This window comes from Amblyomma mixtum, chromosome 1 (assembly GCF_055824585.1).
Source record: "Amblyomma mixtum isolate Tamu chromosome 1, ASM5582458v1, whole genome shotgun sequence".
Lineage (NCBI taxonomy): Eukaryota > Metazoa > Arthropoda > Arachnida > Ixodida > Ixodidae > Amblyomma > Amblyomma mixtum.
In genome coordinates, this window is record NC_143012.1 from 224,083,398 (window position 1) to 224,106,521 (window position 23,124).

At 46.8% G+C, this 23,124-nt stretch overlaps 1 protein-coding gene across 1 annotated transcript in view; it reads left to right on the forward strand.

Annotated features, from left to right (window-relative positions):
• LOC149371043 (DNA damage-regulated autophagy modulator protein 1-like) overlaps positions 1–23,124 on the forward strand; it is a 115,513-nt gene that overhangs the window by 44,508 nt on the left and 47,881 nt on the right. The gene's annotated exons all lie outside the window — the stretch shown is intronic.

A 23,124-nucleotide genomic window follows, 5' to 3' on the forward strand; every position in this document is an offset into this window, starting at 1 on the left:
GACGAAGCAACTCGTGACCTAGAGCGGACGGGCTTGCGGCGACGGGGAGTGGAAGTAGTAGCGAACATGGTGGAAAGAGGGTTACGACTTTAGGTCGTAGACTATGCGCGAGACGCAAGCTGCTCTTTTTTTTTTTTTTGCGGAGAGCTGCCGATCATTCGGCCTACATAAGTCCTTCACTTCTTTTGGAAGGTGTCCCAGCTTGTCAGTTTGTACTCGCGTGTTTCATACCACTGCCGTGCCGTGCCGTTGAGATAAATTGACACTGGCTAGCATTAAGGCAGGGTCCCGCCTGTTATAGGGGCCGACATGTTCGTAGAGGCTGAGCCAGTCTTCCCCATCAGTGTCATCAGATTGGGAAAAAGATGCCGGGCTCGAGAGGAGGGGGGCCACGACCCCAAAAGGAGCGGCAGGGGTGTCCATGTCTCGCCGGGTTGGGCCCGGCCTGACGACCACTCCGAAGTTCCGTGGTGTGCTGGGCATAAAATCCGCACCTCCGCCAAAGTCGTTCTGTGGAACAAGGCGAGGACGGCGCCAGAACCACCCGGGGGCAGCGCACAGGCTGAGAGCAGAGAGCCAGCACGGGACGCAGAGCACGGAGCACAAAGGCCCAGGACACGTGCGCCACCGAGTCGCTTTGTTCACTTAGTGTCCATTCATGTTATCTGTTGCAATATTATGTATAATAACTATAATAAAATGCGTCGGCATTAGTTCAATCGGGACATTATCGTATTGGTTCGCCAACAGAGTCGCGTTAGAGCTGTATTTTTTTTCTAATTGACTTCATCGTCAAAGTAAAGGGGCACATCTTCTTTTGATCTAGAGAAAAACAGCGCTTGCAGACAAAGGACCAGAACAAGGACACACAACTGCGCTGACTAAAAACTTTTATTTCGGAAGGGAGCCGATCCGCACCTTTTATACAGAACTGGAGGGAATGATGCTCACGCGCAAAGATCAGCAAAGTGGGAGCACGGAAAGAGCCAACACATAGACCAACTATTCTTATTGTCACTGATAACCAATAACGCAGCCAAAAGAAGCGAGAAAAAAACCGGGGGAAACAAAGGCAGGGAGCGTAAAGAAACAATTCCAAAAAGTTCTAAAAAGATCCCGAAGAAGCCAACAACCAACACGGCTAAACGAATGACGATGATAGGTGACAAAGATAAAGGCACTAAAAACTGAACAGACTGGAGCATAAAAGGTGCAGGAAAAGCCTTCGGAAGATGTAAAAAATCGACACGGCTGAAAGATGACGGAATTAAAAGCGTTAAAACAGATAAAACCAAAAACCCGAGAAGCCGATGAGAATAAAAACAAGCAGGAAAGGTGGTCACTAGAAAATGAAATTGAAGAGACAACAGATCTGTAAAAACAAGCAATGAATCGTAAAAACGTGTGGACGATAAAACCTAAGGTGAGATTACAGTTTTTACAGAAAAGATGGAAAACATCGTAAAAAGTGGGCACCAACAAAACATCAGAGGGTGAAACCAAAAGAATGCACTGAATCAAATCGAAGCAGAGAGGAATTAACACTTTGTCTAACAGGGCAACTGACGGTATGCTAACGCACTCATCTTTTAGCTTGGTAATAGTGGCTGCTTCAATGATTTCTCGGGTCAGTTGATTTAGGTTTTTCGCCAGAATATCTGTTTCCTTTAAAGTGGGGGAGATGCGTCGGCAAGAACTGCAATCACGGCAGTGGATGGCCAAATTACCGGACCTTTTATCCTCAACATTAGCTTTATGCTCTAGTAACCGCTTGTTAATACATCGGCCTGTTTGGCCGATGTAGTTCCTGCCGCAGGGTAAAGGGATCGAATAGACAACGCCCGACGAGCATGCTACGAACGGATCCAGATGTTTAATTGTGCAGTCTGGAATTTTTTCCCCAGAGTCATTGACCCTTCTGCAGAGTCTAGAAAGACGGTGAGGAGCAGAGAAAATAACGTCTATACCTCTGCCCTTTTTCCAATTCTTTTTAGATTGTGGGACACTTGGTGGATGTAGGGTATTACAGCTACCTTTTTATTGCGACTCTGCCCTTCCCTTGAGGTTTGCTTCTTTCCTTGCCTCGTTTTCAACATTTTCTGAGCAACTGAGGACAGGAGTAAGGCCGGGTACCCAGAACTGAGAAGCATCTGCACTTGGTTAAAGAAACTGCTCTCGATACTGTGCTCGCAGGACTTGAGTAATGCATTATTGAAAGTGGCCTGGACTATGTTTCGTTTGACCAATTTCGAATGCGCTGACTCATACGGTAAAAGTGGCTTATTGGCCCTTGGTTCGAAGATCCAGCACACGTGATCGGGTGAGAAGTGCAGCTTAAGTTCAAGAAAGCGAAGACAGCTATTTTCCGGAACTTCATGCGTTAATACGAGGGGATCAAAAGACTCTTTAAAAATGGCTAGTACCTTGGAAACTTCGGCCATGAAAGCATTGTCTGGACAGTCGAGAAAAATTAGATATTTGACATATCTGAATATCTTTAGCACCGGCGAATTTGCAATCTTTTTGCTTACTTCTCTGTCATGCATGGCCAACAAGAGGTCGCCCAGGATAGGGGCGATGCACGACATATGCCCTGCTTCTGTATAAAAAGAGATCCATTCCACTCGACATAAGTAGACCTGAGATAGACAGACAATAATTCTAAAAAGCCACTAGTACTAGTGTCGTTATTAGTTATCAGTGACAATAAGAATAGTTGGTCTATGTGTTGGCTCTTTCCGTGCTCCCACTTTGCTGACCTTTGCGCGTGCGCATCATTCCCTCCAGTTCTGTATAAAAGGTGCGGATCGGCTCCCTTCCGCGAGCGCGGCTTCGGCCGCTTATGTTTTTTGAGCAGCGTCCGCTCCGGCGGACGCAGTTGTTGCGGCGCGCGTCTTTCCTTTCCTCTCTCTCCTTCCTCTGATCTTTTAACTCTCCTCTATCTGCACGTGGCAGCGGTGGTGGCTTGGCTCGAGCCAGTAGCAGGCCCGTGCAATTTCCTTTTCATCCTTCTCTGTCACAACAACAACAACAACTTCCGAAATAAGAGTTTTTAGTCAGCGCAGTTGTGTGCCCTTCTTGTTCTGGTCCCGCAAATAAGTATAGGGTATGCCGCAAATGATCGATCTAGTTTGAGTCACATTTTAAATATAGTTTATGATCTTGTAAACCAACAAGATACTAACACTGCGCTTACTGAAGCAAATACGCATTCATAAACATACCTAATTTACTGCCCAAAGCTATTCGCACCGAATAGCTACGCGCTTATAAGAACCAGCGCTCCGATTGTACTATTTCATAGCTTAACACTGCCGCCGACAATCTCTCGACTCGCGACAAAAGCGAGACCGCATTCTTAAGAATGACGCGCACCCAATTGGTAGTTTCTCGACTTGATGCACAGACACATACGTGTGGCTGCTGCTGAGCGCGGATGCTCATGTAGATGGCGCCATGGCTTCGTGAAAGAGCTGCGCAATCTGGTCTAAGCTTCTGCCTTCGCACACTATAGGCTATGCCTTACGGCGCTGCAATCGGCAGAGACCTCCAGCGTAAATTCTTCGTATATCAACGGCTCCTACTTCCCTGCAGACCGTGAGGCCTGGACATAATGATCAAGTAGGTCGGGCGAAAAAGCAGAACTTTGTTTTCCCATGTTTGCACTGTAGTTTGACGCATTCACTTGTTACGGATATTCAGGCCTGGAGAAAAATTCAATTGATGGACTGTAAAGTGCATTAGGTTTGGTTCGGTTTGGTTTGCGGGGGTTTTACGTCCCAAAGCGACTCAGGCTATGAGGGACGCCGTAGTGAAGGGCTCCGGAAATTTCGACCACCTGGGGTTCTTTAACGTGCACTGACATCGCACAGAACACGGGCGTCTAGAATTTCGCCTCCACCGCCGCTGCCGGGATCGAACCCGGGTCTTTTGGGCCAGCCGAGCGCCATAACCACTGAGCCACTGTGGCGACGTAAAGTGCATTAGGGCATGACCGCTAGTATATTGATCGACCCCCGCAGGTCGAGCTTATACGACTGTAGAAATTGTACATATGCCAGTCCATTCTAAAGGTTGCGTTTTTACTGTTTTAATACGGTTCGGTTCTTTACCGCAAGCTTAAAATTTTGTGAATACGAAAAGATAAGTACTCGTTTCTTTACTTTGGTGCTACCGCAAGCCTCTTTTTGATGAAACGCTCTTCAATGATTTTTCTTAGGTCCAAACAAATTCAGGAAATGTAGATGCACCTATGCAAGAAGTTAAGACATTGGTTAAGAATTCCGCAATATCCTAGTCTGCATCTTTTCATTATTGGATGCTCTTAATGCAGATCTGCGTTTCGAGAGTGTTATGGCGCCCTCGTGAGCATACACTTTTGTGCAGAGACAAAACCCGCTTCTACTTCCTTGATTCAGAATGTATTTGTGCTGATATGATGTCCTTGAAGGGCAAGAGGGGGGGGGGGGGGGGGGGGTCTCGAGTTCTCAGCTGTATGCACTTTGAAGCCTTGCAGCTCTAAATATTATTTTAGGCGACTATTTATTACAAATATTCCATTTCATATTCCATGCTATCTATCCTCCTCCAAATAAAGCAAAGAGGAATTGATTTCCGAGGTTTTTAGATGAAAAGGACATTTAGAGATATGCTTCTGCTCTTCCACTCTGGCTCCTGGGTGGCGAAGTATGTTGGCAAAATAAGTCCTAACAGTGTGTGTGCTTCTGACTTCGCGGTTTTTTATTCTTAATGTTGTTGTGCACCTGCGTCCTCGATGGCTGCCTGTTTGCACATACTGCTTTCTCCGCTAGAATTGAATTTTGGTCAGAAGTGAGGATCGGCACGCAGGTAATTTGCATACGATCGTGTTCCAACTAGCCCAATCTCAAGCACTTAAAGAAATTCGATAATCCCGTGATTTTATTAATGCCATAGCATTCGAGTCCACTTTACGGGAAAATGGCTTCGTCTGTCATTGAATTCGCTTAGTGGTCGGTACAGGTGACATGACCTTGTGAGGTCATATCATCCCAACCGTTCACCGTAGCGGGTGGCAGCCGGATTTGGATGTGCAGTTACCTTGTGACGTCATCACAACATGCCTACTTCGGCAAGTGTTAGTAAATTGATGATTGGTCGATAGCGGGTGAGAGAGAAGAAAAGAGAGAAAAAATGCCAGGAAAATTCGATTTTAGCCAGTTCTTGGCTTCGGCTAGCGAAGAATGCCCATGCATCTTCATCTTCCGCTGGCGGAGAATGACAATGTTCTTCACAATAATGTTTTAAATCAGGAAAAAAGTTAATAATGAAATAAAAAATGACCTAAAAATGGCACTCCAAAGTAGCCGCAATGGGGATTTATACTGCTATCGGTTTTCACTCTTAATTAACTATCCCTAAGTTTTTTTTTTTTTTTTGCGGTCTGCAAGTTTCAGTAAACAAAATTGTACCCACTCTGTCGCCAGCGATGGGCCACGAACCATCTTTTTATTTTGAGTTCGAAGTTGTTTCTGCTGATGACAGAAAGCCGTACGCAAGCTTTGATTCTGCTCCTCGTGTTGAAGCAGTGACTGCCACTTGGAGCTGCTATAGGCAGGCGCCGGCGGGTTTTAATCACGACGTCTACGGCCGCATTGCTATAGGGATGAAACGCTAAAATGCCGGCGTGTTGCCCTATATGTTCAACAGTATGGAGGAGCACTTATGGCAACCGTTAAGCTCTGAATTTTTATTAGATAAGGAGAGCCCGTGTACTCGCCTATCAAGATATGGCTTAATGGAGTGCTGTAATTAATGGCTTCGCTACATGCCTCAGAAGCAAATCCTGTTGACTGGTTAATTTTTGGAAAAGCCGGTACATATCTACGCAGCCTCAAAGGAGTTTGATAAACAGCGCATTTCGCGTAATCAACAGATGCTCACCTATTATTTTTGATGCAATTAGAAGGAAGCCCGGAAGGGCAAGTCTTAATTGCACGTTAGGCAAGGTTAGCGTTTGGGGCTAGTTTGTTCTGGAGCACAAAGCTAGCTTTTAGGAAAATGTAAATTCTGTATTAAATTATTTCGATTAAAAATTATCCTTGTAAGCACTTTAAATTATTCGCTACGATTTTTATTTTTATTTATCGAAATAAATGCGACTGGGTGAAACCTGTTTCACTACGACTTCAAGATTCTCTGACCATTCGAGACTCTGTGGGGCGCCAAAGAAGATTTTTAATGCTCTGAAAACGAAAACCAATCCCTTTTTCTTCACTTTTTTTTTGCTCGCAAGGCTGCGTAGAATGTCTTTCCCATGGAAAAGTATTTTTTCCTTGAATCGTGGGAAACGTCGGCCGGCAAGCTTTCGTGCCAAGTCGCGAGGGCTTCGTACTTCAGCCCCGTACTATATAAAGGCGGACCTTGAAAGGGTGATATTTATGCTGAATTGGTTGTACTGAACTTAGTCCGTTAGTAGACGCTGTATCAGGTGAAAGGCCCACATCTAAAGCAACTAGGCGAAGAGGCGAGCGGTTTAGCTTGAGCCGGCTTGCACTAAAAAGCTTGAGCCATTTATAGCCCGCAAGTAGTTGCTGGGTCGAACAGCACCTGCTGCTGAATTTTTTTGGCCTCGATAACCCTAAAGGCTGAATTCCCTTGAGCGGATCATATGTACAAGCTATTCACGTGTTTAAATGCAAGATTAAACCTTCGGTGCTTCAAGTTTTTTGATTATCTTGGCATGCTCTACTGTAATGACATACCGGGTTTTCAGCTGTTGCCTTTATCCTGAACCTCAAAGATTTTTAAAAATTAATAATCTAATGCAACAATCTTTCGTTATTCCACCTCAGTGTGGTCATGGGCTTGACTACTGTGACGATGTTCGCAACGCGGCTGGCCGTCACTGATACGTGTACGTTGCCATGACCGTGTCCTTCGTGCAGACGTCCAATCCAACATTAAAAAGCTGAATTTCGAAGGCTTACCAAATAAGTATGACGTAGTGAGCTGAATGTGTCCTTAGGCGTATAGGAAGGGACAAATGAAAAAAAAAATAAAGTTGGAGGCTTATCAAGGTTAAGCCCAGTGGATGCGAAGCAGCCTTCGTTTTGCATTCTTATTATTAACGTCCTTAGCGTTTGGAGGCATCTTGACCGCATACACGCCCGGCGCAGAGACGCTGGCGCGGTTGCGGGCACAGACTGACGCGACGGCGGGCGCGCGCCGCTTCATCCCTGGCGTGACGTCACATATCACGTGATGCAGCGATGGTGGCGCCGCCGCCGCGTCGCGCGCAACGGCGCGAAGCGAAGCGTGGAGGTACAGAGGCTAGAAGGTTTTCGAAAACCTTCTAGCCTCTGTAGTGGAGGCCTCCGCCGGGCGACGTCCGACGGCGCGATATGAGGCCCCATCTGCCGGTGTGACGTCATCACGTGACGTCACATCTTGTGATCTCACTTCAAGGTCAATGGTGGCCACCGCCGGGCGTCGCGCGAAGGCCCGAAACCTACGTTAATATGCTTCGCATAAAACAGCGGGTTAGGAGGCGTACGTTTGTGATGTGAGCCAGAAAGGACATTCACGAGAAATCATGGCAGCTTTCCGCGACATCCAGCAACTAGGGCCATCTTTTGGCCGCCAGGAGACAAGAGGCCGAACCGTTCTGTTTCAAGCCTGCACAGGCGCTCTGCTCGCGAACCAACGCCGCTACGAGCTATTCGACGTTGACCCGACGCATCGCTTGTGCGGTGCGCCAGAAGAGACTTTCCTCACGGTATGCAGCAATGCCCACGGCTTCCTGTTTATCCCCGATCGTGCACCCTTGTCGAGAGCGAGTCGCGCACGCCGGTACCGAAGAGGAGCGAGTCGCGCACGCCGGTACCGAAGAGGAGCGAGTCGCGCACGCCGGTACCGAAGAGGAGCGAGTCGCGCACGCCGGTACCGAAGAGGAGCGAGTCGCACACGCCGGTACCGAAGAGGAGCGAGTGGCACACGCCGGTACCGAAGAGGAGCGAGTCGCGCACGCCGGTACCGAAGAGGAGCGAGTCGCGCACGCCGGTACCGAAGAGGAGCGAGTCGCACACGCCGGTACCGAAGAGGAGCGAGTCGCACACGCCGGTACCGAAGAGGAGCGAGTCGCGCACGCCGGTACCGAAGAGGAGCGAGTCGCGCACGCCGGTACCGAAGAGGAGCGAGTCGCGCACGCCGGTACCGAAGAGGAGCGAGTCGCGCACGCCGGTACCGAAGAGGAGCGAGTCGCACACGCCGGTACCGAAGAGGAGCGAGTGGCACACGCCGAGGCCACGAAGGCCCGGCTAGAACAGTGGGAACGACGACAGGTATAGGCGCTCCGAAAAAGTGACAGAAAATCTGAAGCGAAGATCCCCTGTTAGAGCCACTGCCCCCACAGCAACAGTGAACACTGACTGGAGCTGACCACCCTACGACGCTGACAACTCCGGCCACAGCCGGCCCTAGAGTCTGAATGCCACGCATGATTGAGGTTGGCTGGGATGCTCTGGCTTGACCCTGGCATGGCTGGCGGATTGGATCGGCCTGGCCCAGTGAAATTTGAAGCTGCTCGACCGGACAACAGAGAACAGGGTGGTTGCTAAAAGGAATGAAACAATACTGTTTAATATTGTTTTGCTGGGTTTAAAAACACCTTCCCTGAGTCAGAAGGAACTAGGACACCGCGTAAATAACTGGGGATACTTTAAGCTCGTTATTTTCAGAAAACTAGACAGTCCCGAGAAATTCTGCGCGAGTATGTGCGACTTTTCTTTCTCGCTGCAAATTCTGACGCATAAAATACTTCCTGCGCTCCCGCCAAGCATTTCCTACAGTCTCAGGAAAGCAATGAGATGCACCGAACATTGTAAATTCTTGCTGGGGTCCTGAGTGCCCGGCGCCACGCAGCACGTGGTTGCAGCCGTTCAAACTAGAAGCGTTGGTTCAAATTACCTGAGCTTGTTAACATTACGACGTCTTCGAGTTAGAATGCGCTCGAAGGAAAAGTTTTTAACCAAAAGATGCATTACGGTTTCTAGTTTGTGCCTAGTTTGCCCGTCGTACCTCGTAACCGAAAGGATTCCTGCTCATTGGTCGCCAACTTGAATGATGTCCAGACGGACTCACGGCTTGCGTGGTCACTCAACTCATGTAGGCTTAACAGATTCAGGCATTGGAGTTGGCGCTTTCAAAACTCCCGCCTTCTCATTGCAACGAATGAGAAAGTTGTCCGCTGTCCAGAGAGTGCATCCTCTCAACAATCGTTGCTCGTGGGCCTTATATTCTTCCAAACTATTTGCTACCACTAGAAAGCCTTCTAAACCCGTATAGCGTGTCTTCGCATTGCATTCCTTGGCCAAGATAACATTTTTCCTGAGCACAGCGGGCGTCAGTCTGATGTGCTCAGGAGCATAATTTAACATTCGTGCATGTATTGGACGTTTGTAGCCCTGCATTTTAATGGTCATGTATGCAGAGAACATTCATGGTCCCACGGGTGCTCTTTGTAATCGGTGGCAGAGGTTTTTGTACCTGGGCAGAAAACCGCGGACGTGACGGGTGCCGAAAACCGCGAATACTGACGTTAAACGGCTTCTTAAATTAAGAGGGGGAAAAAAAAAAGCTCTTATCGGGCAGGCAACATGGAGATGGCTATCTCCCGGGGAGGCTGTATTGACTATCTATGCTATGGCCTCATGCTATCCTTCATGCGTAAGCAGAAGATCGCGATAAACTGTATGAACTCGGCATGCAGTTCCCTTCTACAGATAGCGCCCTGTTTGCCAGTGATGTTATCGACATCTGACAAGCGGAAACCGCACACACGGCTTCACATGTTTGTCTAAACAACGATGCAGCGTCATTAGTGTCGTCAATGCGACTGCTGAAAGTTTCGCTTTTGTATCTTTATATGCGTTCAACATTTAAGGAACATGAATAAAAAAAACAGATGCCAAACGCATTTTCCCTTTTCTCTCATTGGGTCGCTGAAATCACTATCATCAACGACAGCCTTGAACGAAATACTTGGAACCCATGGATGGCTATTTCTGTTGCGCTGACACCCTCCTCATTGCGTGAAAGAGAGGAAGAAACAGTTGCATTACCGGTCGTGTCTATACAACACTCCGCAGAGGCGAACAACCTAGCGAGAGCAACACGGCGCTCTCATGCACCGTTACTATGCCGCTCCTAGCGATCGTCCTTGCCGCTCCATCGAGCATTTGGCTACGAGGAAAAACACACTTGTAAACGAGGTATTCAACGCGAAGCATTCGCCCTTGACTCCAGAAACTGCGTCTACATTGCTGGCTTTCTTCGGTCTAGCAACAGCTGCACGCAAAAACGAAGCAATGCATTTTCCAAAAAGAGATGCGCAGATAACAATCTGGTATGTATTTACCGAATATCTTTTGTATCGATGAAAAAAAAAGAAAGTAAAATAAGCATTTGACTACTGAGTATAACTGGAATCACTAGCGCAGATTCATGACACAAACTGTGCCATGAATAGTAACCGTCTTCACTTCATATGAAATGGAGATCAACTCCATCGAAGTTCTGTTCTGTGCAAAAGTCGACTATGACTCGTTCTGGCTATAGGGAGATTTGTACGGCAGGAAAAGCCTCGTTTATATCACTTAAAAAAATTGGATTTAAATATTTTCCCGCAATTCAGTTCAAACTCTTAGCATCAACACTGAAAAGAACTTCGGTTGGGATTGGAACTACTACGTTTGAAACCGAATGGTGATGTAGCCTAGCCTCAGAGATGCGCTCCAAAAAAAAAATGTCGTGACGCCCTGCAGTTTGCTTGCGAAATAGCCGGAGGTGGCGAAACCTGTGCTTCTTATCGACAGCACTACTTAACACGGTTGCAACTAAAAATATTGCGTGAAGCGTCGGAGTAACTCGGGTTAGTTAGGGTTAGTTCGGGTTAGTTCGGGGGAGTGTCGGGCAAGCTGCTGCCAATAGGAGGGTGACCTCGAGAATGAGCTTGGCACCTTCCAAGGTCCCTTGCTTTTGCAGCTATCAAGCAAGGTGTGCTTTCGCACGACTACTCGGTTTAACTGCGTTAAAATGCTACCAGTATTTTTCTTTGCTTCTCTAGCTTACAAAAACCTTGTTTTCAATGAAAGCAGTGCTATTTCCATTAGATTGCGGTAATAAAGCGGCAGAGGTCAACCTAAATATATCCCCAGTGACTGCTTAATGCGTATTGGTTGATTCAATGCGGCAGACATCTGCCAATTTTTTACAAGGATAATTTCGACAATAGCCATCAAAGGTTTTGAAACTCTGATAGGGATGTACAGATTTAGTAGCCACCATATTCGATTTGAGCGGCAGCATTTGCTACGTAGTTAACAATTAAAACTCCTATGTGTGCTTCTCCGTAACAATGATGAGTGTTCTTTCATCCTGGGGTAATTGTTTTCTGATATTCCTTAGCGAATCGTGTAGTATACATATCTGAGTTTTAAGAAAACTACTTATTTTGCAACCCGACCCTACTTAAATCTTAAGCGTTTCCGGATATTTGTCGTCGAATTGTCCACTGGAGGCCGAAGGGCCTGACATAGTTAAATAATATGCTGCATTGTCGTCCTGTTTTGCGTACAGCAATAGCAAATATTACCTGTGGCCTCAAACGTTCGAGAGTAGCCTTTCGTCCTCAAATATGCACTCAAGCCACGAAAAGTACAGCACTTCACACTGAACCATCAAAGACGACAGTTTTTTTAATTCCCTTTGGAGGTAGAACGCCGGTTTATATTGCCTTCTTCTGCCAATAAATATTTTCTTGCACTTTGTGTGAGTCAGACTGCTACTGAGTCCTCCCCTGTGACATTTGCGTTTAACGGTGTGCCATGAAGTTCTCCTTTACGGAATAATATCTAAAAACTTCAGCTTTAGCACCTCATCGCTTCTCTATTTTACTCTGATGTTTTCCAGGAGGGAATCTCACCTTCGGCTTCCCGCTCTTCAAATGCGTTCACTTTGTACCTAGTTGGATTTCTTTATTTAGCTGTGCAACCTTTTACCCTTGAAGGTAGCATGCTAATGGTTTTCTGCTTTATTTCAAGTCTAGAACGGATGCCAGCTGCCTTCCATAGAGCAGCGTTCGAAAACCTTATACCTGGTTCTACTGCCCCTTTCGGAATGCGGCGATTTCCTTCACATCAATCATGGCCTCCGGCCGCCCTATCCTTCATGGCAGCCGCATCTCATTTCGGTTTCATCATTACTGTAGATTTGCCTGATTGCGCATGCACTCATTCTCGTCATTTATCCGCATAATTAGGAACCAATACGCCTTCACTTTAGTTAGCTTCAAACTCTGATATGAAAGAATGCTTGGCTCATGTTTATTTACAATAACACAATATATTTCGGGGCTGAATCGGAGTCCTGGAGCCCACACCTGCTGCCCACATATCTTAGCCATATCTTGGTTTTTTCATTTGTCAGCCAGAAGAATATCACCGACATCCGCTATGGCAGACAACTCGTGTTCCGTTGGCCCAATCGCCCACATGAAAAAAGACCCCAAAACTATTAACTTTTTCGTTCCGTCTTCCCTTTACGCAAAAAACGCAACCGGTATAATGGCCATTTCAACCGGAGTCCTCTGCTTCCTTACCTCTTTCTACCCTGTTCATTCTTTCCATGTCATTATGAAACCTTTCTCCTTGCAGTCCTCTTATAGTAACGCAATGTATTCACTCTAACGCCAGACCTCCTTCATTTTTATTCCTCCTAACAAGGTGAGGTTTGCCTTGTCGTGCACACGTGTAATATGTAAAATGCTATCCATTGAGGTCGTCAGTCGGTTTTTAGCGATTTTTAACTGTTACGTGATAGCAGACGCGTCAGGGTCTAGTCTATGACGACCTTCTTTGACCTCGTTCGGCAATACCCCTGATAAGTCAGCCTCTTCGGTTGAGCCGTCCTTCTGGTCCTTGACTCTCTGCACTGCTATTCTCCACAGCATCAACGTTATAGATTCTTCGAAGGACTCGATCTTGTGCTTCTCACACGTCGAGGCCATCGGCTCGTCTTCGAACTTGCAGCAATTTTTGTAGCTGAAAGTGATTTCAAGCCGCGAATGGAGCATTTCTGGTTTTTTCTCCCAGAATAGCAATCGGTCGCATTAGTATTTTGTCGTAGCCTGTTGTTTTGTACCTAGGGAATTGTTTTTCCCCTTTTATTGCAGTCGTTTTAGTCTTTGCAGTTTGCATTCCACGTATTTTGCTCGCTGATGTGATATTTTATCTTCGTGCTTTCCGCTCTTCATTTGTACTATTTATTGGCGTAGCATACTAAATAGCCTTGGTTGTATTGAATTATTTGCTGTCCCCCCGAAAGGGCACCTTGTGTAACGAGGTGTTGGTGCTTGGCGCCACCACGGACCCTTAGCCCCCATACCGAAGCTGTCGTCCGTACCGTGGCGATAGGTTGAAAGGTGGAGGGAAGAAACCTTGAACGGTGGCGGTCGAGGAAGTGGTCAATCCTCGGCCGATGGGCTCCTCGTCTGTGTACCAGGCGGGGAGTCCCGGGACCTTCCTCTGTGTATAAGGGTGAATCAGAGGCGACAAAGTATCAGGAACCCTTAGTCAGTACATGCCGTATCGAAAAATCTGCAAAAAAATCTGATCGGCCCCCGAAAAGGGGTCGCACCGATGTGAATAAACTGAGTCCACAGAAGCCAGAAACGTTTGCGAAGTTTTTTATGCTTCACTCAAACACTAATGTACCGGTAGCCAACCTATCTGCATTTGTCATCGCCAACACCCTAAAAAGTTGTGTAGGCAAAGACTACAAAGCAAAAAAGCAACGAACCGGAGACCTCCTTGTAGAAATAAACACAAAAGAACAGAGCACCAAACTGATGTCACTACAGAATCTTGGAGAAATGAGCATGAAGGTAACCCCGCACCGCACCCTGAACCACTCAAAGGACGTCATATCTGAATATGAACTCCTACAGAGTACCGATGCGGAAATGGAAGAACTATCTGAACAGGGAGTTATAGCAGCCAGACGAATAACCATCAGGAGAAGCAATGTTGAAATCAAGACAAAATGCATTGTCTTAACCTTCAATACCACAACTCTGCCTGACTCAATCCACGCCGCATACCTCCATTGTAAAGTCCGCCCATACATACCGAACCCGAGACGATGTTTCAAGTGCCAGCGCTTTGGACATAGCATGTTGGCTTGTCGCGGTAAACCAACTTGTGTCACATGAGCAGAAGATGCACATACAGAAGAAAGATGCGAACGCACACTAAAGTGCATCAAGTGCAATGGCGCACATGGCGCGTACTCCAGGTCGTGCCCAGTCTGGAAAACAGAAAAACAAATCATAACTTTGAAGACCACAGAAAACCTGTCCTACCTTGAAGCAAAAAAACGCGTCTCTTTCCAACAGAAAGGGACATACTCTGAAGCGGTGACGCGGGGACCGCCGCCGCCTTCAGTTTCTGTCGGCACACAGGTCGATCCGAAGGACCTGGGGTCGACAACCAAGTCCCCACCACAGAAGTCGGTGACACAGTCCACAGGGCTGAAAATTTCGCGGGAAGACCACGCGATCCTCGCCGGAGGCCCTCAGGCCCCACTTTCACCAGCGGCATCCTCGGCGACAGACACCCAGAACAGCTCTGCTGAACTGGACCATTCGCCCCACCCCTCTAAGAAGGCAACTGCTGGCCCAAGAGACTCTGCCCCTGGAGCAGAGCCTGGTTCTGTGGTGCCAACAAAAAAGACAAATGCGAAGGCCACGGGCCATCGCAAACAAGAAGCATCCTCCACGTCCACCGTGGAGGAGATGGATGTCAGCGAAAGTCCGCTGGCATCTAAAACACACGCATCCGCGGGTTCTCCGCGGAAATCCGGCGCCACGAAAGTGGCGATGGATACAAGTCCTGGTTCGCCACCGCTGCAGCGGCGGCGAGACTCCCTAGAGAAAAAAGGGAAACCACGAATCACTGCTCCTGAGAATAAGTAACTTTCCCCAATCCCCAACTTATCACAATGGCGTATCTAATACAATGGAACTGTAGAGGTCTACACAGAAACTACAGACATAACCGATATGCTCAAAACAATGGCACCTACAGCTGTGTGCCTGCAAGAAACGAACCTTGGGCCACAGCACACAAACATCTTAAAAAAAATATAATATTTTCCGGAAAGACCGAGTACAAGCTAGCCGACTCTCAGGAGGCGTCGCTATCATTACGCAAAGCGATGTCCCTGCAAGATAGGTATCATTAAAGACGAACTTAGAAGCGGTCGCAGTAAACATCATTAGCCATAAAACAATAACAATATGCTCTGTGTACATACCACCACACAACACAATAACCATGCATGACCTAGAAGAACTTCTGGAACAGTTGCCAGAGCCATATGTAATAATAGGGGATTTTAACGCACACTCCTCATTCTGGGGAAGTGAGCATACTGATTCCAGGGGTCAGCTCATCGAGGATTTTATTCTTTCAAATAACATATGTTTAATGAATACGGGAAAAGCAACTTACTGCTGCCCCAGTTCTGGAAAAATGACCTGCCTAGATTTAGCGTTTGCATCACCATCGGTTTTTAATGATTTTATTTGGGATGTTTTAGACGACCCTCGGGGAAGTGATCACTTACCTACGGTTTTAAAGCTAACATCAGCGACATCCATCCTCCCTACGAAGCCACGGCGATGGAATATTCACCTCGCCGATTGGGCACTTTTCAGAACGAAGGCCACACAAGAAAAAGAATATGCCTAAACCCTTACGATAGAAGAAATAAATGAAAAATTTTTGACATGCTTAACATCTGCAGCAATAGAAGCAATCCCACAAACATCTCAAATTGCACGAAAAACACATAAAGTCTGGTGGTCAAATGAATGCACATTAGCTAAAAAGCAGCAAAACAAGGCTTGGGGCAACCTTCGCAGATATCCCACTGCAGGGAACTTGCTCACCTTCAAAAGGGCTAGAGCCAAAGCACGATACATTAGACGCAACGCAGAAAGGGCATCATGGCAACAGTACATATCCTCCATAAACAAGGCCGCCGCGGTGGCTCAGTGGCTATGGTGCTCGGCTGCTGTCCCAAAAGACGCGGGTTCGATCCCGGCCGCGGCGGCTGGAATTTCTTTGGAGGAGAAATTCTAGAGGCCCGTGTACTGTGCGATGTCAGTGCACGTTAAAGAACCCCAGGTGGTCGAAATTTCCGGAGCCCTTCACTACGGCGTCTCTCATAGCCTCAGTCGCTTTGGGACGTTAAACCCCATAAACCAAACCAAACCTCCATAAACAGCTCAATATCATCAAAGAAAATGTGGGAGCAGGTACGGAAATTCACTGGAAATTTTACTCTTCTTACAGTTCCAATGCTAACAACACCCGGTACTCAAACAACGTTAGAAGATCAGGCCAACATATTGGGTGAGCATTTTTGCACAGTTTCAAGCGCATCCAACTACACACACACATTTCAAAAGCACAAAACAACAGTAGAAAAACAAAAACTTCCCTTCAGAACATGCATACATGAAGACTACAATCAGCTTATTGCAATGCAGGAACTAAACACAGTACTAACATCCGGTAAAAAGACAGCACCAGGCCCAGACAATATACATTATGCCATGCTTGCTCACCTCACTGAGACTGCCATAGAGGCTCTCCTAAAATTTTTCAATAAAATATGGATGAGTGGAGAAATCCCCCATGCATGGAAAGAAGCCATCATAGTACCCTTCCTAAAACCTGGCAAACCACCAACTAGTCCCACCAGTTACAGGCCAATAGCACTCACTAGCTGCATAGCAAAATCATTCGAAAGCATTCTAAACATCAGACTAACCTTCATACTTCAGTCTCGGCAACTTTTAGATATACATCAATGCGGGTTTAAAAAGACATGTTCCACAACCGATCACCTTGTCCGCTTCGAGAACACAGTCCGGGAAGCGTTCATCCACAACCAACACTGTATCGGGGTCTTCTTCGACCTGGAGAAGGCTTACGATACCACGTGGAGGTTCGGTATCCGCCGTGACCTAGCGGACCTAGGTATCCGCGGCAGGATGCTGAGCTGTTTGAGCGACTTCCTGACCAATCGCACGTTCAGAGTCCGCCTAGGCGCAACCTTCTCCAAGACTTTTTACCAAGAAACTGGTGTACCCCAAGGTTGCATCCTCAGCACGACCTTATTTGTCATCAAAATGAACTCCATAGGAAAAGTAATCCCAAAATCCATCATGTACTCAGTTTCCGTAGACGACCTCCAAATAGCATGCACGTCTTCCAGCATACCTACCTGTGAGCGGCAAATACAAATAACAATAAATAAACTGGCTACCTGGGCAGATAGAAACGGATTTAGATTTTCCCCTCAGAAAACAGTAGCGGTTCTGTTCTCTTTGAGACGAGGCCTACAGGCCGACCCCACACTATATTTAAACCAAATCCCATTACCGTTCAAACAAGAGCACAAATTTCTAGGGATAACTTTCGATAAAAAACTCACTTTCTTGCCACATATAAACAGCTTAAAGAAAAAAGCTTCCCGGGCCCTCAATGTGCTGAAAATACTATCAAGAAAACGCTAGGGGTCTGATAGAGCTTCCCTGTTACATATATATCGTTCTCTGGTTCGCTCTAAGTTAGACTATGGGTCCATAGTATATGGCTCAGCAAGACCGTCCTACATAAAACGACTCGATCCTGTCCACAATCTTGGTTTAAGGCTGTCTTCCGGTTCTTACAGAACTTCCCCAATAGCAAGTCTGTATGTGGAAACTATTGAACCTTCCTTAGAAGATCGAAGAACTGTACTAACTTGTACATACATCCTAAAAATCCTTTCACAGCCCAAACATCTCTGTTACCCAATTGTCACGAAATGTCCATCCCGAATGCTCTTCAACAACAAGCCCCATGCGATTAAGCCGTTGCTCTTGCGCTTCGAAGAAAAATGTCAAACTCTGAACATACTAAATGAAATAAAAAATATTGCCCCAAGACACGAAGCACTACCACCGTGGTACACTCTCCCCACAGTGTTTGACGTCACACTAACACGCCTCAGTAAAACCTGTACGCCACAAGACCATATAATACAAGAATATCTAGCACTAAAAGAAAAATACAGAAATTACACGTCATTTTATACTGACGGGTCAAAAACTCATGCTCATGTAGGAAGCGCAGTAATACAAGGAGAAAATAAAAATGCAGTACGACTGCCGTCTTGTGCTACAGTTTTCACCGCTGAGTGTTATGCCATTTGTGTTGCGGTACAGAAAATAACAAATTAAAACATCAAACACAGCATCATTTATACAGATTCACTGAGCGTCCTTACAGCATTAAACTCCAAAAATGCCACGGAGCCACTTATAGGAAGCATCATACACAACATAGTAAAGATCACAACACAAACAGGTTATAAAATTCTGCTGGGTTCCCAGTCACGTTGGCATTAGGGATAATGAGAGAGCCGACATGTGTGCTGCACAAGCCAGAACCATGGAAATAAAACATGTGAATTTGCCTCCTAGGGATTACATGAAGTTAGTACGTAGCGAACTAAGAGCCAAATGGCAAGACTCTTGGGAAAATGAAGGAAACAACAAGCTGCATACTCTAAAGCCCATTTTAAAAGAATGGAAATCATGCCGCCATAAAGAGCGTTTTATCGAAGTAATTTTATGTCGTTTACGCATAGGTCACACACACATCACCCATAACTTCTTATTAACAAAAAAAGACAAGCCTCTGTGTGAAATGTGTGGTGAGGAGCTCACAGTAAATCACATTTTAATTTCTTGTTCGCATCTCGAAGTACTTAGAAAAAAATTTACCGACGATTACGTTACTTCCTAATGCGAAATTTGAGCGCAGCAAATAAGCTGTTTCACCTTTTCGATGGTGAGTCAACCCCAGCTGCGGAGTTTGTTTCAGGGACAACGCCGCCGATGCCGACACAAACAATATGATACCCTCGCTTCCGCAGCGCTAAGAACCAGGTCTAGCCGTGGGAAGGTGGTCACGTATTCGTCGACGTGCCGGGGCCTACGTGAAATAACCGGCGCGTCGGCAACTGAAGAGCACCCTATCCGCCACACAAGAACAGGGGGGGGGGGGGGGGGGACCCTTTCCTCCTCTTTCTGCATGGCGGCGACGGTGTTCTATGCAGTCACGTTATCTTGACTCTCTAGCGGCGTCAGCGGCATCCAGCGGTATCAGTCGGTCGTTATCAGTCGGTCGCTGCTAGCGCTGGGGGGATGAAAGGGGGGCGGAGCTGGTTACGAGGCCGACGACGACGCGAAACCCAGGAACGGATGCCAAACAGCTGCGCTCTAAAAAATTTTTTGCGGTATTTTACAATGAACACATTCCATTTCATCCCGCATTGCCTTTAGGCGAGCAAACACTTGTCGAGTTTTCACTTGTTTGTAAGTTTCTAAAGAAAGCCAATGTTTTAAATCTATTATAATGTAACCTCTGTACACTTGACATAACATCATCTAACCTTGTGTTTGGCGCATGATAACCATAGTTGCTTATGCGCCATAAAACCCCATATAACTAACTATTTGCTGTCCCGTAGAACGGTTTGGTATAAATTCACTTCCCTCTAATTTCCTTGTGCCTTGAGGGCAAAGAAATAACTTAAAATAAAGATTTGTTTTTATGTCAAAATTTTCCTTCTCGTTTCTTTTTTTTTTAACAAGCCTGATGGCCGCTTCCGTCTGTGCACTGTTTGAAATTTTCTCCCAGTTGTTCGCGAACGAACTGCATGACATCATCGTTTCTTTAATGTTTCCGCGCGTTTCTTCTGACTTTGCCCCCAGTGACTCGTGTCGATTCCACAGCTGTCAACCAATCTTTTTAGCAGTCCTTCGAATATTCGACACTGAGGGCCTATATTCTTAAATGTCTTTGAATCATTCTCTGGACGACATCGATGAATTTATTTCATTCGTATTACTCCTTATTTTCACCTAATCGTTCATTGTCTGTTATTACATTTCAGTGTTGTTTCTATGAAAGCCGCCTTGAGGCTTAGTAATCCGTTTTTTTTTCTTCGGCGTTATCGATATTTAAGCTTCTTTTTACCTTCACATTCGTGTTCGCTGAATCGGCCTCGCAGCTTCTGCAACTGAATTGTGGAGCAGTGCTACTGAATTCTCCCCTCTATAATGCCTCTGGCCCTGGGGGTACACAAAATAAATAATTAAATAAATAAATAAAAGTATGCTCTATTTCAGTCCTGGCGCTTTCCCCCTCTGTCGTTTGTAACAAAGAATGCGATGTTCCCAGCTAACCTGCATAAAAGTTTCGAAATGTGTCCTTACTTTTAGCCTTTGCCAAAATAAAATGTACACTAAGTTGGTCGTAACTGACCTCTCCTCCTAGTTCAATGGTGTGGCTATACAGAGATGTAATTTTTAAGTCGCTAATTTTAACTGAGCGGCTGTGACTTGCCAGTGAATACGAGGTGGTTATATAGTAATCGCACCAAGTACCGAAATGCATCCGGAATTTCATTCTTTGTGAAAATGAGAAGTAATGCACCTAGGCCAAGCCGTCAGTCGATTGCCTTTTTGAACGGTTCTATGCCCGCTGTTAATGACAAACGCGGGTTAATGAGATCATAGTCGAAATCAAGAGGAAGAAATTGGGTTGGGCAGGGCATGTAATACGAAGGCAAGATAACCACTGTTACTTAAAGGGCCCGTGCCCACCCCAGCGCAGCAGACACTCTCTACCTCTCTTTGAGCGAGCCTCCTCTCCTTCCATTCCATCCTCGAAATTCTTCTCTCCCGCTCCTCGTCGAGTAGGCTCGGCAAGGCAAAATCACCCATTCCTTCTCCGGTGTAAGCCGGAGGCGTGGTGTCTGTGGAGTGCGTCACAGGGCGACGTCATGGCCCCGCCTTCAATAGAATTCTTTTCTTGGTTTTTGCATTTTCTCCGCACACTGAACGATCGAGAGGCGCGATCGGCTCGACCACCTAGACTTGTTAGCGAGCGCATCCTTTCATACATCTGTTTGTCATTCCCAGTTAACGAGCCACCTTTTCATTTTCTTTTAGGCCTCCCCACCGTTTCACGAGCGCAGGGGCGGAAGTCGGTTGTGTTCGAAACACACGGCGAAGCGCGGACCCGGCAACCGCCCGTTTGCTTTTCTCCATGCGTGTTTGTGTTCTGTGTGTTTGTCTTTTCTCCGCTCCAAAGCATATGTCATTCATTGGAGTCAAGGCGTACGCAAGATGCACGAAAGATAAGCGGTGTGTGTGCGGAGCGGCCAAGTGGGCGAGCGAGGGAAAGGCTCTGCTGCACTACTAATTAAAACCTTGTTTTCGGGGGCTCGCATAGAAGAAAAGAAACTGAGAAGGGAGCGCGCACGCAGAGCGTCTCGTGACGTGATCACGGCGGGGGGGGGGGGGAGGGGGGGGGCGAACCAACTCCCTCAGTTTTACTATTTTTTTACTTTTTATGGCTAGGGTTCAAGGCTGTCGCCGCACGCTCCCTCCGCAGTTTTTTTTTTTTGTTCCTTCATGCGGGTTTGTAGGCATGAGCCAGAACAGAAGGCGCTGCGGAAAGCCTTGTGCAGACGACGCGACGCCAAGGCTACGCCCAACCTTCTCCCGTCAGTCAGAACGATGCACCAATGGAGTGCCTTTAGCGAAAGTAGCCCCCCTTGACGTCAGCGGGGTGCAGAGTAGTGGGCCGGGCCCGTTTTTGAAGGAAGGAAAGAACGAACGGGCTTTGATTTGAATTTTCGCAGCTTTTCGGGGCGCGCATGGCTCTAGTATTTTGCAGAGGTTATCTTCGATGCCTCATCTATGCAGTGGGCTTGTTTTTCAAAAATGTCCGGATCCTGGGCACTGGCCCTTTAAGGGTAATGGAGTGGATTCCAAGACAAGGGAAGCGTATCAGGGGCGGCAGAAAGTTAGGTGGGCGGATGAGAACAAGAAGTGTTCGGAGACACGGTGGTCGCAGCTGGCAGAAGACAGCGTTAATTGGAGAGACGTGTGAGAGGCACCTGCCCTGCAGTGGGCGTAGTCAGGCTGATGGTGATGATGATGATGATGAAGCCCGCGGTTTAACCTATTTACTTCCTCTCTTTGCTTTTTGTGTTGTTTTTTGCGTACTCTGATGTGGTTATATGCGTTTTTTTTTGTAATAGTAAATCAGTTTGTAGTTGGCACCCGTCCTGTCTATTGCTTGATATCGTCCCTGTTTTCTTGTGCCGTTGTATTGCTTTAGGTATGCACTCAGGGGTAGTGATTGTTCTTTTGACAAAATTCTGTTTTAACACTACCTACGAATATCACTTCCTCTGATGAAATTTTTGCTGCGCTATATTATTTCACTTACTCGGGATGTTAATTCAGACTGGCGGGTAATAGCGAAAATGCATGAGAGCCACATTAGACATGTCAATGCCCGTAAAAAAAAGCCCTAGGGGGTCGAAATAATCCGGAGCCCTCCACTACGGCGTCCCTTATAGTCTCAGTCGCTTTGAGACCTTAAAACCCAGAAACTTAACTACTGTTAAGTGACTGTTTAGTTTTGGCTGTCTGATCGTTAACATGCAGAGGTCACAATAAGGAGATCTGTTTCTCATAGTACTGAAAGGGCACCTCTCCGCACTTCCCAAGGCGGTCAGAATAACACGACCCATAAACAATAACAAACCAAAATAGGCCAAATACAAAGGGAAAGCAGTTAAAGCTTTGTGTTCCAACGTAACATCCTTCCATTGGGAACACCGTCCCCTCGGGTATCTCGTTTCAATGGCGGGGCAGATAATATGCAACGTCGAGCTCCAAGGTGCGCCACGTATGATCGCTGAACGGACCCCTATCTAGGCGCACGGGTCAACAGAACAGATATCGGTCCCGGAACCAGCTCGAGACCTTGATAAAGTCGGTGGGGAGGACAGCGGGTGGCATATGGAGCTTTTCTCTTGCTCACAAACGTTACATCAGATGCAGTTCGTCCTCCAAGGTTGACCTATATTCTGCGTTGCAGCGTACGAGGCTTCTGCGTGTCTGTAGCTTCCTTTCTGCTTATGCGAGCAAGGCTGTGTTCAAGGGGA